The sequence below is a fragment of the Podarcis cretensis genome (assembly GCF_951804945.1).
Source record: "Podarcis cretensis genome assembly, chromosome: 5".
NCBI lineage: Eukaryota > Metazoa > Chordata > Lepidosauria > Squamata > Lacertidae > Podarcis > Podarcis cretensis.
The window spans coordinates 49,039,664-49,053,456 of NC_137174.1; the positions used below are offsets into that span (position 1 = coordinate 49,039,664).

The 13,793-nt window shown below is 40.7% G+C and overlaps 1 long non-coding RNA gene across 1 annotated transcript; it reads right to left on the reverse strand.

Annotated features, from left to right (window-relative positions):
* Window positions 1-6,150: 6,150 nt before the first annotated feature.
* On the reverse strand, window positions 6,151-13,669 carry LOC307216480. Its single transcript, XR_013839115.1, has 3 exons — window positions 13,308-13,669; window positions 7,463-7,515; window positions 6,151-6,275 (listed from the first exon to the last, which is right to left on the reverse strand). It is a non-coding gene; the product is annotated as an uncharacterized lncRNA (long non-coding RNA).
* Window positions 13,670-13,793: the final 124 nt, after the last annotated feature.

A 13,793-nucleotide genomic window follows, 5' to 3' on the forward strand; every position in this document is an offset into this window, starting at 1 on the left:
TAGTGTCATCAGGAGCTGCTGAAAGAGCTGCGGAGGCAGCTTCTGATGGGGCACTTTTCCTTTTAGTGCAGCCTGGGAAGAAGAAGAAGAAAAAAGAGTGCAGCAGAATTGTTTAGAAAACTCCCTTTGAAATGTTTCCCATCTGTGTCCCTACAATATGGTTTTGCTTCTAAATCTTCTCTATATGTTCAAGTGACAGGAAGATTATTACATGCAAAATGTCCTTTCTCTCTCTCTCTCTCTTTTTAACACCACTGAGTGTTGTTATTAGGGCTGAAACATTGGTGGTGCAGTCCAATGCATGCCTACTTAGAAAGAAACCCCACCAAGTTCAAGAGGACTTACTTCCAAGTAAGGGCATAAAGAATTGCAGCCTTATCTAACAGCCTTGCCTCTGAGCCCACTTCCATTGGCTAATCTTGCAGGCAGACTAATTCAAATTATTCATCCAGAGAGAGAGAACTACAAGGTCTCCCTCTGGCTGGAATTCCTGGCTGTTGTGGCTGCTGTGGTGGCCGGCTGGCTCCGTCCTGCCAAGCCACCCACTGATGAGGAAAGTGGTACTCTTTGGGCCTGTTCTGGGGGTCCCTCAACTCTCTCAAGCTGTTTTTGCAGAAGATGCTGGGTGATGCCGTGAGGAGGGAATAGTGGCAAAAAATGCCTCCCATACTCTTCCTTTAGCAGATGCCTCTGCTGAATCAAAAGCACTTTCATGAATGCAAAAGCATAACAGGATGACACCCAACAATCTCATGGTCTGCAACAGCCTATGTTTTTGTTCCTTTCCCATTTGTGTTTAACATTTAAAGCACAATTAAACAATCTGCAAAGCATACAGCTATCTTTTGTGCTCCCAATATACTATAAAAATACCAGGAAGAGTTCACGGTGTTGGCCTTTGAACATTTATGGCCAAGTGTGTGATTACCTGGAAAGTCTCATTCATAATGAGCTCCTCTGACACTTAGAAAGCATTTGTACAGCATCATAAGAAATGTGCAATACTTTCTCTTTTACTAAGTAATTATTAATGCATAGTTTCTTTCAAAGGATCAAGGAGTTACATTCCTTCTTTTTCCTTTAGATGATATAGACCAAGGTTTAATTATGTTCACCAATTCTTGATAATCACTATCTCCCTTGGAATGCACATATTCAAAGGGGAGGAGTGAAATAATCCAAATGTATTCTTATGAAAAGAAAAGGAGCTTTCCCCCTTGCTGAGGAAGTGGAGTGATTTTAAATAGTCTTGCATGTTAAAAAACATGTTTCTTTTATGACTGCATTCTGTCCAATCTGCAACTGAACGCCACATATGCTCTCCTCATGCTACTATAAGGAATTATCGAGGCGAACATTTTAAAGTTCAACTACTCAAGTTAAGTCAATCCCACTGCATTCCCACCTCACTTCTTGATGAACTGTTTACTGAGCATTCATCCCAATTTGTTTGAGGGGAGATTATCCAGTCTAGTCAAGCAAATGTTGCCCAACTCTTTCATGTAGGCATTTGGAGGTCCAACATGCTGGTAAAGTTTAAGGTGGCCCCCACAATCCATCCTCCATCAAAAACAAAGCCATGTCCCTCACACCTGTAATATTCTTAGGTGTGTTCCTTCTCCAGTCTTCAGTGAGTGACTGCTAGTGGGAAAACAGAAAAAGGTTCTTCTTTTCCTTCCACTCTGCAAACACACACACACACACACACACACACACACACACACACACTTCCACAGACCATAGAATCATAGAAACATAGAGTTGGAAAGGACCCAAGAGTCAACTAGTCCAACCCCCTGCAATTTAGGAATCTCAGCTAAAGCATCCATGACAGATGGCCATCCAACCTCTGCTTGAAAACCTCCAAGGAAGGAGATCACACAGATCCTTCTGGTGCCACCTTAACTGAAGAGGATACAAACAGTAGCAGCAAGCCCAACAACCAGGCAGAAGCTGATTGGCTTTGCATTTTGCTTTGCTTCTCAGATTTTCCCAAGACCGAAGAAATCTGAATCCATGCTACCAAAATGGAGGGTGGGTTCTGCTTGAGGGTAACATCATGTGAACGATGCCTAGAGATCTTGAACTCAAACATCCTCAAACTCAAACAGTATAGCCCAGCGTGGACAAACCCTTAGGAGCTTCAAAAGAGGAATCAATGAATTTATGGAGGAGAAGGCTTTTGATGGCTGCTTGTCAGAGTGATGATACACTATGTCTAGGATCAGAGGAAGCATGCCTATGGATATCAGTTGCTAGTCCACAGAAGCAAGAGTGGACTACTACCCTCATGTGCTGCTTTTGAACTTTCCAAGGGTATCTGGTTTGCTGCTATGAAAATTAGATCTGGCAGGGTTCTTCTTAACAGCATTCCAGCACTGTACCCTGCCAGAATGCGGTTGGGACCTTCCATGTCTGAATGTTCCTCATTAAAAACAACAATCTATGTGCAACATAAACTAGCCAATCAAGGAAAAAGCTAGGGTCCCTCACACTGCTTATAGGGAGTTATTGTTTACGTATGCTACTATGTTATGTATTTTTGTGTTTGTACATTTGGACTGCCCTGTGGTCCTTGGATGCAGGGCGGTATAGATATGAAATGAATAAATTTCTAAGCAGAGAGGTTTGGATCAACAAGGATGTTTGAGTGGGCCCAAGACATGGTCTGAAGGTACCTTCAGGTATAGGGTGGTATATAAATTCAATTAATAATAATAATAATAATAATAATACATGATGCAGTGATCTTGCTGAAACTTAGCAAGTTTTTTGTCTGGTTAAAGCCTAGATGAGTATCTAGAAACTTAGGGTTTGCCACCATGAGCTGTGTCATGGAAGTACAGATAGGTAATGGATAAATGAGGGCTATATTAGTTCAAAGCAGTGTTTGAAGTACAGTGGTACCTCGGGTTACATATGCTTCAGGTTACATACGCTTCAGGTTACAGACTCCACTAACCCAGATCAGAAATTGTGCTCCGGCAGCGCAGCAGCAGCAGAAGGCCCCATTGGCTAAAGTGGTGCTTCAGGTTAAGAACAGTTTCAGGTTAAGTACGGACCTCTGGAACAAATTAAGTACTTAACCCGAGGTACCACTGTATTAGGCACCAAAAATATGGAAGACCGCCTCCACCCCTACTGACTCTTTTGGGTGTTAAGATCAGCAGAGGGGACCTTCTTGCTAGTTTAACCACCCTCACATGTTTGGGGAGTGATGACTCAGGAAAGAGCATTTTCTGTGGCAGCCCATAAACCATGGAATTACTTCCCCACATCTGGCATCTTCACTGTATAGTTTTTGTCTTATGCTGAAGGCAAACCTTTTCATTATGACCTTCGACAGTCTCTTCTTCTGATTTTAAATTATTTTAACTTCTTTCAGTATTGCATTTTTATATTGTTGTAACCTGCATCAAGACTTTAACAGTGAAGGGTAACAGTGAAGGTTAAGAAATCAAATAAATACAATAAATAGATTCATATCCAAGGTTTCTTGCCGGCATATGGGGCGGAATAACAAAAAAGAGTGTAGATAATATTGTGTGAGGATTTTAGAGTTGGTAGTTTTGATTCTGAACTCAGATACATGACAACATTGTCCTCATATTGGACGATTTATTCATGCAGTTAGCAAATTAATCCATCAAGTCAAAATAAATGTTAACTCTATGGTTCCCCATTCACTTCAGAGGAGAGAGTTGGCCTATGAAACTGAATGGGGGACAACATAGTTGAATATGGTGACAAAAATCAGAGTTTAGATACGTTAACCAACTATCACTGCAAATATATATATATGTATGTATGTATTTATGTATGTATGCATATATATATATATATATATATATATATATACACAGTGGTGCCCCGCAAGACGAATGCCTCACAAGACGAAAAACTCACTAGACAAAAGGGTTTTCCGTTTTTCGAGGCGCTTCGCAAGACGAATTTCCCTATGGGCTTGCTTTGCAAGATGAAAACGTCTTGCGAATCTTGCAAGTTTTTTCCCTTCCCCCCCTTTTTCTAAGCCGCTAAGCCGCTAATAGCCACTTAGCCGCTAAGCCGCTAAGCCGCTAATAGCCGCTAAGCCGCTAAGCCGCTAATAGCCGCTAAGCCGCTAATAGCGCTAATCCGCTAAGCCGCTAATAGGGGTGCTTCGCAAGACGAAAAACCTGCAAGACGAAGAGACTCGCGGAACGGATTAATTTCGTCTTGCGAGGCACCACTGTATATATGTTTACTTACATTTAGTAGTGCCAAGCTCCTTAAACAATTTAGAGTTAGGTATCTAAAGAGAAGGTTGGGATTTAAGATTCGTTTTTCATTCAAACTTACCTAATTTGCACTTTCAGAAACCATGCAAGACTTGAAACACAACCATCTTTCAAAATTCGCACTTCTCCAATTTTTGCAGTGAAGTGCTCCAGCCAAGTAATGTGTGTACAAAAATGCATGTACCAGTGAAATTTGTGCAGAGAAAGTCACATATTAGTGACATCAGCATACAAAAATGCATTGCATTAAGGACCAATTGCTTTCTAGAAATGTGTATATTAGGCAAAATTGCATACAAATGTGCATTTAAGGAGAAATTCACACTAAGATACCTGTGTGCTTTCATGAAGACTTCAGAAATACATATTTGCAAACTGATGTGGAAATGTGGAGAACTAAACCTAAGATTGAAAAAAAAGTAGAAACCCTGAAAAACTGAAATTTGCATATTTGCCCATCCTCAGCCATGGCCAATGTACTTTTGTGAAATATATTGGACTTGTTCCTCAGGAAAGGTGTATGCTCAGCCTCACATTCACCTCTACATGGTGCTGTTCCTGTTGGGATAAGCTACAGATTTTTTTTTCTAGATGAAAGGAATTTAAAATAATGCAAATACCTCTATTTGTCTGAGTTTTCTTTTAAGGGGAAATATGTTGCAGTGGGGAGAGATCTAATATAATTGTTATATACTCATAAAAATGAGCTCAGCTTTAAACAGTCGTCTAACCCATTTTGTTCTAACATCTAGCAAACTCCAAGAAAATCTCTTTTTACACAATCTTTTGGATATGTCATTTGCCATTTATATTTGATGGCCTTAAGGGGGAAAAGTTATGAAAAGGTATTAATGCAAGTAGATAATAAAGCTGCATTCTATAAATCTATAGCAGCTTAGAGTAATCATTAAAGCATGCAAAACTCTTTCATCTATTCAAAAATATGCAGTGCACAGAAAGCCTGCTAAGGTGCATGACAAGTCAGAGTTAAATATATATTAATAAATGAATTAGCTTCATAAATAATAGCCATAATGACATTTTAGGAGACAATAAGTCTGAGGATTGTCAGAAAATGGTTGATGTATGAGCTTCACGTCTCAGTGATTCTTCAAAATGAATAGGCTTTGTGGAGATAGTTCAGACCCGCGACCAGCCTATTTCCTTGAATAATTTACTTGTTGTCAATTTGTACAGCCACATTACACATGCAAATTGTGTTGCCTATGCAAACACCACTTTGAGATGATAAAAACAAATTTACGAAGGCTATAGAGGAAGGATTTATTTCACTTTCTCGCCCAGGTCAAGCAATACATGTATCTGACGATTGTGTGTACCCAATTTTGTTGTAATTATATCAGCAAATTATTCTTTATAATCTTATTATTTTTAGCAGTCTCCTTGTGCTTGGGATAATTAGCTTTCTTCACTCAGTGTAAAAACAATTCAACTTGCCAGCGAGGCAGGGCACAGCTCCATTATCTGTTTTGGGTTTAAATTTATTCCCTATATTCTTGGACACTTTGTGTAAATTAAAAATTTCATAGTCCCTAATACTGTACACGCTGTTCATTCAGTGATGAATTAAGGTCCCTAAACCTCTACGTTTGCTATTAGATATCTCACCCACTTTATATGTTAATCTGTGCTAATGAATTCCACAACCCCTAGCCACAGCGAGATGACTAAAATTATTACCACTTACAGAGATATGCCTTTTTCATTTAAAGTTCAATTCAAATTGCTCCCATAAACAGTCTGCCACACAAAGATACCTCCTTTAAAGGAGAGTTACTTACCTGTAAGTAGAGTCTTCTGAAGGTAGCATTATCTTTGGATACACATTCCAAAATCACGTGACCTCTGGCTTCATAGCATGGGAAAACGTTGCTCTGAGCTCGGGAGACACACTTGCCAACTTGTGGAAATCCAAATGGAAATTTCGACTCCTCCCCTTGACCTTGGATTCCCCTTCCCCTGCCTTTACTACTTGACCTGCGATGAAAGGACAGCCATTTTTGCATTAATGAGGATAACATCCTAAAAGCATGGCAGAAGCAACAATGTCAAGATGCTGCCCACTGACATGCTTGGAAGCAGAATAGTCGGAATCAGTTTTTAACAGCTGCCTTTTTTTGTCCTATTCTGTACATTCCAATGTTGGCTTCTCCTTTGAGGTCTGTTTGAAAGACATCAGCTCACCTTCCTAACTGTTCAGATGGACCACTTTTATCTTAATTGTTTTGCAAAGTTTACTTTATCAATGGCACAGCCATGTTGCATGTTTTAAAGACCCAAGAGCTGAGGTTGCCAGATCAAATCAAAGAACTCAGTCCCTTCTTTAATACCTGATCCACATTCTAGTTGGTCAGGATTGTATTGTGAAGTGTTTGGATTTGATTTGACAAATTATTTTCTTAGATAGCCTTAGACCCCAGGACCATTGGTTAGGGGGCTTTAGTGAAGGTGAAACTGAATGGAAATAGCAGATTTCAAAATGAGAAATGCACTTTATTACCCTAAAAGTGCACAGTCTATTATGTGAATATGATTGAGGGCATGATAAATTTCAGATTGAGCTCAGGAAAAAAAGTTATTTTCTAGTTTGGGGTTGGGTTGGGATAACTTGCATTAGCTAATCCTATTCCAAATCAAGACACAGAGAGCTAAACAAAGTGGGAAGGATTCAATGACTGTTATATATGTATAATGGAGAAATTAAAAAAGAGTTCTGGGTATACCATAGTAAGAAGGGCTCTACCAATGCCTTTTTGGTAGGAAAAGCAAAGCAAAAATTTAACCCCCTCTTGTTCGTCCATAATTCACCCACGAAAACAGCATCAAAGAATTGTTTGCTGAAATACCCCACCCAGATTTCATCACATGGTATGAGGTATGAGGCTGAAGCTGGTGGGGCACAGCCTCCACAGTATATGCTTAAATCCTGTGGTCCCCCAAAACATCTGGGCTGCTGCATATGTACTAGTGGCAAGCCTTTGCTGATATCCCACTACTGTGCAGGCATTTTGGCTGTGATCTGTTCCTGCTGCCAATATGGGGTGTTTTTTGGCAGAGGGAGAGAAAAGTTGCTAAATGAATGGAAAAGCTTTCATTGCTAGCAACCTAGGGAGTGAAATATGAAGATCCCCGACAGTACAGTGATGAAAATGGTGGCTACTTACTTGGTCATCGTCTGATCTTCCTCAAGGTCTGCACTGCAATTTGTGGAATAGCACTGACAAACCAAGGAATGGATCTTATTACCAGCGTAACCAGTCTTGGCATATGGCTATAATTATACTGTGTTTTGTGTTGTGCAATTTTTGCATTTAACAGTACTCCCTATGACCTAAATGATTTTAGAATCCCATTACATTGCAGAAACTTCACTTTCCCCAAAAGCATAAAGCCTCTTTATCTATCTATTAAATGTTGATTTGAAAGTTATTGTTTCAAAGGATTAATACAAACGTCTAAAAAGTAAGTGACATAGTAAAAGGGCAGTAACATTTTAAAGGTCATTTTATTGTCTTTGCATCTTTTTCTAAAATCATTAGTATTCGTTTTCAGCAGGTTTTTTTTTTAACACGCACACCATCACGCCAGACAATTTCCCATTATGTTCACAAAAATGAATACAGGGTAGATACTATACCAACACAATGACTGTAATCTACTAATACAATAAGTTCTTCAAACTATGTTTAAACAAGAACTCTGTCCTTGATTATTTCAACTTATTTCCAAAAGACTATCTAAAATGAAGAAAATTAATATCCCCCCCCCCCCCGATTTTTGAGTGAAAGAAACTTTGGATTCATTCCTTGCCACCTACTGTCAAGAGCATCTAGTGATGAGTGATTATTTAGTTAATTTATCTTAAATATACATTTTAACATCAGGATTATATAATTTGTCGCCTTTTGTGCAAATAAGTGCATATGTAAATTCCAAATAACATTTATTTCTATCTAACTGTGAAGTCACCAAGCACTGTTCCAGTCAACCCGCTGACAAGAGAGAAATTGTTTAGTGTGAAGTTTTAAAGAAATCCAGAATATATCTGACCAAATTACCTGATTTTGTCAAGTTTCTAATAATATAACAAGTAAAATGAACTCAACTGTGATCCTTATGATATCAAAACTTTTTTTTTTTTTGCTCAGATTATCAACATTTCTTTGTGAAACAAGAAACAGAGGGGAAAGGACTTCCGGGTTAGCGCCTCTGGCAATGGCGGAATTCCTCTGATCGGGAGGAATTTACTCCGTGGAAACACGGTCTGGCCGCCATGGCGAAGGCGGAGACCCACTAAAAATCACAGGCAGGAGAAGCCTGTGAACCTGGGATTCGGCTGGCACCTTTTGCGCCTCCCCTACTCGCGGGGAGACCCGGTTTCGGGGATCCGGAGCGACGTGGGGTGAGTGGCGCGGTGCTTCGAATTGATTGCTTCTTTCACGGAGTGAAGCCACATTGCTGTTGCTGGAGAGCGCTGACTTTTTCCTGTGGACAATTCGATTTTAAACAACTACCTGTGAGTAGAACGGAAAATTGGATCTATAAATGTCTTAATTTGGCACCGAAACGGGAAGGTTTTAAACAGGAAGTCCGCCTTCCCCTTTTGTAAATAGATTGAAGCAAAGACGCTGCAAGCTAAGGTCTTGGAAAGTTTTCTGCAAAGGATTAAACTTCCATCGATTAAAACTATTAAACCCCCCTTGGAAGCAGGAGAAGAGGGAGGAAATTTTGGATCACGCAAGCCTGCAGGAGAGAGTTTTGAAAATTAAATCACCACTGCTCTGAACCTGGAAAGGGTTCTGCCAGTAAGATTGACGTTTTGATGTTCATTGGCTGTGAATAGAACGTATCTTGACAGTTAGCTAAATAAGAGAAATATATTGTTTCCATTGTCCTCTTCTGCATTTAAAAAGGAGGAAAAGTAACTGAAAATTGAAACTATATTTACTGTTTGAACTGTGCTTAAAAGGACTGACACAAATAGAAACTGTTTCCCTCTAGAGGGAGCTTTTGAAACTGTTATAAGAGCTGAGCTGGGGGAACCAGCTGCAAGATAAGAGACTGTGAGAATCAGGGATTGACCTTGGACTATTTGAGAATGTCGACAGAAGAAGCTTTAGTGATTGCATTATGCAAGATAAGTCACTCGTTGGAACAACTCCACAAGAAGACAGATGTCATGACTACTAAAATTGATAACTTGGGACAAAAAGTGACTAACTTGGGACAAAAAGTGGCTATCAATACAGAAATTATTCAGGATCTGATACAGGAATCTACTTTGACAGGGCAAATTGTTGAGAAGGCGAAGGAGAAAGTTGCTGTTGTTGAACCTAAAGTAATACAAGTGGGAGTCCCAGCCTTGCAGAGGCAAATTGAGGACTATAAGTTGAGGCCTTTTATGATTGATTTTAGAAAAAGTCAGATTTTGAGGATCGGAGCCCTGCCTGGATTGGAGAAGGAAAGTTGGACAGATCCCTTCATGCAGGGATTTACTGACTTTTGGGATTTGGACTTGGGTCATGAGGAGAAAGTTTATTTTCAGAAATAGAAATATTGTAAAATTACTGAGTGTTAGAAAAATGTTGGAATGAAATCTTATGGCTTTAGTTGAAATGTTATAAGGAGTTAAGCATAAATAAGCATTATAGTATTAATGGAAAATAAGGGTAAAAATAAGTTAAGATATTTATATGACAGAAAATAGAGAAAGATGGAAAGGAATTGCTGAAACAATTAATAGAAGTGGAATACAAAAAGGGAGGTGAGAGGAGGTCGATGAAACAAGGGTATGAAAGATAGACTACTGAAAAGGTAAAATGTATGTTTTTAAATTGTTTTTGGTTTGTTGTGTTTAGGTTAATGTTGTGCTTTGTATTGTTTATATTATATATTGTATTGTATTGTTTTTTCCTTTTGTGTTGTTTTTTTTCTTTTTTCTTTTTTCTTTTTCCTTTTTATAAGTTCTAAAAGTAATAAATATTATTTAAAAAAAGGAAAAAAAGAAGGAGAATTCCACCACCTTCCAAGGGAATCTGTTCCGCTGCCCAACAGCTCTTACCATTAAAAGGTTTCCCCTAAAAAAAAAAAGAAAAAGAAAAAAAGAAACAGAGGGGAAAGATGGATGGGTTGGAATGGTAAAAATTCTCATATGATTTCAGAGTCAAAACAAAATAAAAAAATTCCTTCCAGTAGCACCTTAAAGACCAACTAAGTTAGTTCTTGGTATGAGCTTTCGTGTGCATGCACACTTCTTCAGATACACTGAAACAAAAGTCACCAGATTCTTGTATATAGTGAGAAGGTGGGGAGGGGTATTACTCAGAAGGGTGGTGGGATTGGGTGATTGGCAGATAGCTGTGATGAGCCTGTTGACGACTCTTAACGACTGCAATAGGTCTTACAGGAAAAAGCAAGGGGTGAGAAGGTGAAAAATGGCTTTGTCATGTATAATGAGATAAGAATCCAATGTCTTTGTTCAGACCAGGTCTCTCCATGGTTTTAAGTTTGGTAATAAGTTGCAATTCAGCAGCTTCTCTTTCCAGTCTATTTCTGAAATTCCTATGTAATAGAACAGCTACTTTGAGATCTTGTATAGAATGTCCTGGGAGATTGAAGTGTTCTCCTACTGGTTTCTCTGTCTTGTGATTCCTGATGTCAGATTTATGTCCGTTTATTCTTTGGCGTAAGGTTTGGCCTGTTTGTCCAATATAGAGAGCTGAAGGACACTCTTGGCATTTGATGGCATACACAATGTTAGACGATGAGCAATTAAATAGTCCCGAGATGGTATGTGTGATGTTGTTGGGGCCAGTAATGGTGTTGTCCGGGTGTATGTGGCAGCAAAGTTGGCATCTGGGTTTATTGCAGGCTCTGGTGCCAGTGTCCGTGTTGCACCAGGCAGGGGGTAAGAGGTGAGCAGGTGGGGGGGCAGGGGGAAGGGGGGAAGGGAGACCTGCCCTCAGTTGCATGTGACGGAGGAAGGTGCTAACTGCAGAAGTGCAGGGAGTGGGGAGAAGTGGGGGTGGGGGCCCCTGCTTCACCCACCTGCTTCGTCCACCTTTGAATCTCTCCCTGTCAGTCTGGTAGCATTCCTCGGCTCTGATACACTTACTAGCCAATCATTATTATTTTTATTATCTGCTGGAGATTCATCAGATAAAAATGACAGGGATGAGACAAAATCTGGATGTTTCGATTTCTCAGAAGATGTTAGGAAACTATCTTATGCAACTAGTCCATCTACATCAGCATTGTCTATATTGACTGGCAGTGGTTCCCAACAGGTATCTTTCCTAATTTGAGTAGGAGGTTGAACCTAGAACTCTTTGCATGAATATGTATTGTGCCATTGAGCAACAATCCGTCCATAAAGCACCAATATGACACAGCTGAAAATGAAGCAATTCTAGTTCCAGTTTAACACCATTGTCTGCATGACTGCCTTTTATTTTGTAGAACCATTTCCTTAGTTGTGGCATCTGGATTTGTTCCCCCACCCAGTTTTCCCTTTGTTTTATTTGTTTTGTTTTTGCCAAGCAAGGCAAATAGACACAATATGTTGGTGGTGGCGGCGGCGGCATCAGTCTGTCTTGAAAGACAATGGAGTGCACCTCCAGGGGTGAAGACAGAAGACAAACTGTGTTATCAGCACCGGAGTGACCTCTCTGGAGCACAAACCTGAGCAGTGTATATGGAGGTTCTGGGCTGCCCAGACAATAAGTTCCCCTCTCAGCCCCACTGATGTGTTCCAAAGGAAAGCAGAGCAATACGTTTGGCACTAGCTTGGCTGTAGTTGCCAGAAGGAGGTGTACCATCCAGTGGTGTAGCGTGGGGGGTGCAGGGGGTGCCGGCCGCACCGGGCGCAACATCTGGGGGTTAGGGTTAGGGATAGGGTTAGGGGGCGCAAATCCAGGGTTAGGGGGTGCAAATTACTTGCCTTGCCCCGGGTGCTGACAACCCACGCTACGCCACTGGTACCATCCAGCCATCTTAAGGACTCTACTCCAGATTTGTGTAGGGTTTACACCTTAGCTTTTTCATCTTCTGAAGATGCCACAAGGCAGTGGAGGTTTAGGATCAGAGTTTTCATTTTCCTATATGGACTGCAGTGAGTGCTAAATAAGCACGTTGACCAGTAGCAACAGCACCACCATAGGCATGATCAACTCTCCTATTTTCCCCTTGTTGAAAAATGTGGTCTGGTTTGCTAATGTTCTTTTGTGTATCACACACTCTGCTACAGCGCAGGTGGGTGGATTAAAGTGAATACTGGCACAGATGTATGATTTACACAACACCCTGCCTTTTTATAGTTTGTGGCATTAAAATTTCCAGTAGTAGCCTTAATAATTCCACAGTCTGTGCTTTAATTACGGTGCTTTTTGGTTGTTTTATGTTTAGAAGAATTCATGGCACATGACTCTTTCACTCATATAAATTATTGTTTGGATGAATACCAGGACCAGAATTTTAAATGAGAAAGGATGTTAGCTCTACTGACTTCAATAAATAAATCAGATGTCAAGCATTTGAGATACAGGGACTACTGTTGTGGCCAATTTGAGCTAACAAATGTATGTTTCTGTGCATGTGTTGAACTGGTGGGTCCAGAGTGTGGCGAATGTGCCATTAAGTGCCTGCTACCTTTAAAGAAGGGATGTGGGTGGCACTGTGGGTTAAACCACAGAGCCTAGGACTTGCCGATCAGAAGGTCGGTGGTTTGAATCCCCGTGACGGGGTGAGCTCCTGTTGCTTGGTCCCTGCTCCTGCCCACCTAGCAGTTCAAAAGCATGTCAAAGAGCAAGTAAATAAATAGGTACCGCTCCGGCGGAAAGGTAAACGGTGTTTCTGTGTGCTGCTCTGGTTTGCCAGAAGCGGCTTAGTCCTGCTGGCCACATGACCCGGAAGCTGTACGCCGGCTCCCTTGGCCAATAAAGCGAGATAAGCGCCGCAACCCCAGAGTCGGTCACGACTGGACCTAATGGTCAGGGGTCCCTTTACCTTTACCTTTAAAGAGGAGGTTGTGCAACTGTTTCTGAAAAGACCACCCTGGATACAGAAGCATTTGACAATTGCCTCCTATTTACTCTCTTTTGGAAGAAAATGCTTGAGAGGGTAGTGGTGGCCCAACTTTAGGAACTCTTGAAGGAAACCAATTACAGTATTTGGACCCGTTAGCTAACTGGCCGCCCCTGGTGGTGATGACAATGATGTTTTGAACATCACCAATGCAAAAGGCAGCCTGTAAAAGTTCTTAAACCTCTCTCGGCTGTCTTCACCAGTTGGTTTTTTATTTCTTTTCTTCTCTGCTTCATCATCATCGCACCTCCTGAATTTGACCATTAAAAACAACAACACCGGTCCCCATTTTTGAATTTCGGGGTGAAACGCATCCAAAAGAAGCCGCTTTCTTTATCTGAATGGTTTACACCAGCTCCTCTGTCACTTCCACCTCACCCCTGAAAGGCTGTAGAAACGAAACCCGGAAGTTTT